General features: G+C 40.8%; 1 pseudogene; it reads right to left on the minus strand.

Annotated features, from left to right (window-relative positions):
• Window positions 1-382: 382 nt before the first annotated feature.
• Window positions 383-1,402, minus strand: LOC133922924 (uncharacterized; annotated as a pseudogene).
• Window positions 1,403-5,901: the final 4,499 nt, after the last annotated feature.

The raw sequence follows: 5,901 nt of genomic DNA on the forward strand, positions 1-5,901 counted from the left end.
TCCACAGGTGCTCGACTAGATCATCACGAAGCTGTGAGTGAGTTTCCCTGTTAGTAATGGCTAGATGAGTTCGAAGAAACGCTTGCAGTTCAGCCGTAGGACGATGAGAAGCTGTCACAACTTCTCCCATCCCATTGAAATGGTGGTCACCTTCTGCATCTCGCTCATCTTCAACGATCATATTATGCATGATGATACAAGCTGTCATGATTTGTCCTAGTGTGTCTTGATCCCAAAATCTTGCTGGCCCACGAACAATGGCAAAACGAGATTGCAGAACTCCAAATGCTCGTTCCACCTTCTTCCTCACCGCTGCTTGTACTTTCGTAAAATATTTCCTCTTATTCCCTTGTGGAGATGGTATTGGCTTAACAAATGTGGCCTATTGAGGATATATGACATCTGCAAGGTAATACCCCATTATATAATTATGACCATTAATGGTGTAGTTCACTTCTGGAGCGTGCCCTTCAGCTAGATTTGCAAATAGGTGAGAACGGTGCAGAACATTAATATCATTGTGAGATCCTGGTAAACCAAAGAAGGCATGCCAAATCCAAAGATCATGTGAAGCAACGGCTTCTAGAATAATGGTGGGCTCGTGCACATGACCGGTAAACTCACCTTGCCATGCTGCAGGGCAATTCTTCCACTTCCAATACATGCAATCTATGCTCCCAAGCATACCGGGAAAACCCTTTTACTCTGCAATTGCAAGTAATCTAGCTGTATCATTATCATTTGGGGATCTCAGGTACTCATCACCGATGATTTCAACAATAGCTTTCACAAACCTTTTAAGACTCTCTACAGCAGTACTTTCTGCAATCCGAATATAATCATCAGTAGCATCTGCTGCTACTCCATAAGTTAGCATCCTAAATGCTGCGGTTATCTTCTGCAAAGGAGATAACCCAAGACGTCTGATTCTATCTCTTTTCTGCACAAAATAATCATCATGTTGTTCTACAGCTTGCAGTATGCGAAGAAATAGAGAACGAGACATTCTAAACCTGAAGAAAGTAATAAGAATTAGCCGAACCCCAGAGGATGCACAAAAATAACGAACAAACAAAAACAAATGCAAACCTGCGACGAAAGAAAGTTGGACCGTAGGTAGGAGCATCTGAAAAGTAGTCTTCGTATAGCCTCCAATGCCCGGCTTCTCTGTTGCGGTTGATATACTGACGTCCAGGCACAGAACCCGCAGGTCGTGCAGCATTCAAAAGCGCATATTGAGTGTGTGCTTGGTGTAGTGTAGCAAGAATGAGTTCGTCGTCATCATCATCCTCCTCCGACGATGAATCTACCAGAAAACAATGACTCATTTCGATCAGAGAGGGAACTACAAGGGAGTGTGACTTGTGAATGGCAACCGGGGACTGGCCGGGTTTACATAGAGTTGGAAGTAGCCGTTAGAAAAAACTAGCCGTTTGAAAAAAGTAGCCGTTGGAAAATAAATAGCCGTTGGGAAAAAATAGCCGTTGGGAAAAATAGCCGTTGAAAAAAAACCGTTGAAAAAAAGTAACCGTTGCAAAAAATAGCTGTTGGGAAAAAAATCGTTAGAAATATAGCCGTTAGAATTAATTTGGTAGTTAAAGGATAATATTAAAATATGGGTGAGTGAAATATAGGGGGTCAGATTTAAAGGGTCGGTTGGAGCGCACAGAGAAATATGGGGTCAGTCTGGATAGGAAGAACCTCTATATGAAGATATAAGGGGTTAAATTTAGGGAGCCGGATGGAGATGCTCTTAGAAAATGGACTGTGCTACATTACTAAACAAATTAAGAGAAAAATGCAAAACCCTTAAAGTCACTCTGATTTTGAGATTCTCTAAGAGTTATTTTATTGTAAAAAACCATCCAAAAATTAGCTTGGCTTTCATATTCCCTCAGATTTGAATTTGATTGAAATTTAGAAGAAATATATTTGAATTTGATTTGAAATATTCCTCGACTCATATATATATATATATATATATATATATATATATATATATATATATATATATACTTGATTTTACGTTAGTTTAATAATATATATTTGAAAGATTCCTTGATTCATATTAAACCAACGTAAAATCTAATTATTTGAATATATTTGAATTCAAATATGTCTAATTATTAAACCAACATAAAATTAAGGAAATATATAAGAATATATTTATATACATTTATGTATATATTCAAATATATTATTTTACTCATTTATTGCAAGTATTCATTTAGAATTTAATTTGGTGCTCTTTTGGAAATACTTAATCAAAATAATATATATATATATATATAGAATTATATATATATATATATATATATAGAATTATATATATATATATATGAATGAAGGAATCTTTCAAATAAAATTCAAATATATATTATTAAACCAATATAAAATCAAGAATATATATATATACATAAACTCAAGGATATATTATATATATATATATGAATCAATGAGTATTTCAAATCAAATTTAAATATATTTCAGCTGAATTTCAATCAAATTCAAATCTAGCAGAATTTTCTGAAAACTAGACTACCTTTTTATGGGTTTTCTGAAAAAAAACAACTTTTAAGGGAATCTCAAAATCAGTGATTTTTAGAAGGTTTTTGCATTTTTCCAAAAATTAAAGTCATTAGAAAACGGCTGGCGCGACTCTGCGGTCCCATGATAGCGGGCCGACTCACCCTCTCCAGTGAGCTACTCCTACTTCAGTTCTTCCTCTTCCTGCTCTCTCCTATCTCCTCCATGCCGCAGAATCCCATGCATGAGTTCAGGAATTGTGACCTGAGGACGTGGCAGCGACGCTACGAGTTAATCATGCCCACGGCCATGTGAGATTTGGACCTTATAGCCAGCACCCACGGCAACCATTTGTGTGGTCACGGCCACCCGCCGCAACCTGACCCAACACGAGGGGAGCTTGCCGACGCCAACGCAGCTTCGATTCCTAGCGCGTTGGAACTCGCTCCACCTCGCCAACCCCCTCTTCATCCCGAAGCACTGGGATGTCAATAGAGCTCAATACACTTTCATATTTCTGTTTGATTTACAGCTGACAAATTCATTTCTAAAATCCTTCAACTAAAATGAGACATACCAATCTTGGTGCAAAAAATTCCCGTAGCAAATAGTTCCTGCACTCCTTTTCGCCAAACTCGAAGATCTTCATAGCCCCAGCTTGCACAAGAAAAAAACAGAAGTTCTTGTCCACACGAATTCCTGCTCTATCATTTAACTATAGTCTTCTCTCTGCAGATAAATCAAGTTTCTTATGACATCTAAGAAACTTTGCTTTGCCAGGACCCAAATCATGATTGCGCTCAACTGTAGTGATGATAAGCGGTACTTGGTGTCAGGGTCATGAAGAACAAAATTTATTTTAGCTGGATAGTCCATCCTTACAGAGGGATTAGTCTTCAATGTATTTTTTAAGAGTATCGAGCCTTCCTTATCCATTGAAAGCGAGAGTGAAGTATTGCACAACCTTTTCATCTTGACCAGTTTAATCTTGACCAGTTTGTGAGCTTCCTTTTGTAATAGCAAAACCCTTTGTTCGAGCATATCTCTTATAGAAGAGAAAAATGCATCATTCATATTGTTAAAATCATTTCTTTCTTGGGCACAACAAGTGACAACTCTTCCTCTCAGTGGTGGACTCAGGGCCCGGCGACCCTGAGCACCCGTCCAGGCTCCGTCCCGACCCGGCTTTGTACCTCTATATAGACTATAAGAAAATTCGTAATTTAGATCGATCAAATTTTGAGCAAAGTCTAGCCTGCACAGGCACGACCTGCACCCAGCCTAGGCTCCCTGAAATTCCTGGGTCCGCCACTGCTTCCTCTACAACTTGGTCAGTCGAATCATCTTCAATCTCCTCAACAACAAAGTCATCCCATCACTAGCCATTGCCTATGAGCATTAAGCGATTTAGATGCAGACAGAGTTGAAACCTAGATAATTTAACTATTAAATGATTTCAATGTATACGTACAAATATTAGTTAGATCTAAAACTAGAAACAATATAATCCAGCTGCAGATAAAATAATTAAATTTTATAAGAAATATACCTCTGTGTGCTCCGATAATCCCTAAACAAATTGATGCCTTAGAATAGATGGGATAAAAGGCGATAAGAGAGGGAAGTCGGGTTGTTTTAGAGGGAACCGTGAATGGGTTTGACGGAAGTACGTAATTATCAGATTTTATTAGTGGTGGGCTTAATTAACAACCGATTAGGAGAGAGATAGGGAGAGGGGGCGCCCAGCTTTATCGCTTGCAGAGCTTGCTTTGTAACTATTTAGTAACAAAATCTTAGTACGCATACATAAGATCTCCGACCTTACCGTGCTTTCTTGTCCTTTGTATTTTCTTGGACGAACGCTAGGTCACTAGCCACATTTGTTATAGGAGATTCTAAATTCTTGTAGAAAAATAGTGGCGGAGATGCAGTATCACGGTGGCGGATTTTTTTATAGAAAAATAGTCGAATTTCTCACCATCTCCCGTAACAAAAAATCTGTCCGTAAGGCCGTAACCACTTCGTATCTCCGGTTCAGCCGCACGAAAACAAAAAATCTACTGACGTTAACAACTCGCAACGGCTCTAAAACAAAAACTCGCAACAGCTCATGCACGTACGGCGCAGCCAAACGACGCCACGACGGCCGAAAAGCACAAGACGACGTCTTCCAGCTGAAAACGGGGAGGTGCATCATGCATGGGCACGTCCCCGTCAAGGTAGACCGCGCGTTCTGGCCCATACAATGATACAACTGTTCCGCCTGGCGCCCGCGTGCGCGATCATATCGAGCGAAGCCGTGGCCGAGTAGCACATTGGGCTGCCGCGTCCGGCCGGCGTGAAACTAGGCGAGGCGAGCGCAAGACAGCACCGTCCTGGGAGCAGCAGCTTAGCGTGTTCGCAGGCACGATCCCTGTCGAAGCGTCGAGTGCACAGCTGCCATTCTGCCCACATTTGCAGGGCCCTTCACAGCCGAAACGTAGCGTAGCTGGCAGCATTTGTAAAGCGGGGCGCCCGTAGTTGTCAGACTTGCTACGCACCAGCGCAAGCCGTGTGCGTTTCTTGGTTCAACAGGATACAGGAATGCGCCGTTGCATGCGTATGAACGCACTATCGTTGTCGTGAGATTTCGTTCGTACACGTAGCGCTCTTTTCAGTTGAGTGGAAGGTGAAGCCGGATTGATCGAGCATTTCTTCACCTGCATCATGGAATTGGGTAAAAATAAAAAAAAATAGATAACATATATAATTGTATTTGTCGAAATAGACAACATGCTAATATATTTATAATTTTATCATCCGTATTCGACACATCATTAACCGAAAAACGATTTTTGTACACCATAACCCGAAAATATACAGACCCGGCCATATTCGGCACACTGTAGCCTATATACTCGGCACACGGTGTATCCAATATAAACCATTTTCAGCACATGGTGTGCCGAATATGGGCTACAGCGCCATATTCAGTATACCGTGCGCCGAATATGGTCGGACCCGGCTGTCGTCACCTTGTTGTCGCGTCATGTCTCGTCGAGTTTTATGTTGTTGGTGCTTTCGGCGCGGCTGGCTGTGTTGGTGCTGAGTGCATTGCGTTTTGTGCTGAGTGCATTACCTGCTGCCTTTGTGTTGAGTGCGTCGCTTGCTGCCAGCTATAAGGTGGTGAGGAGGAGGAGCAAAGGCGTGTGGAGCAGCGGAGCTCAGGCGATGAGGAATAGCACAGCGCGAGGTGAGGAGCAGCAGCGCGAGATCAATTATAGTAAGTACTTAGATTATATAGATAATTAGTACTTAGATTAGTAATAATAATTAGAGTAAGTAGATTGTTTAATCAATTCAATTAGATTTAATAAATTGGTGTACTTAGATTAT

Source organism: Phragmites australis, chromosome 6 (genome assembly GCF_958298935.1).
Source record: "Phragmites australis chromosome 6, lpPhrAust1.1, whole genome shotgun sequence".
NCBI classification, from domain to species: Eukaryota; Viridiplantae; Streptophyta; class Magnoliopsida; order Poales; family Poaceae; genus Phragmites; species Phragmites australis.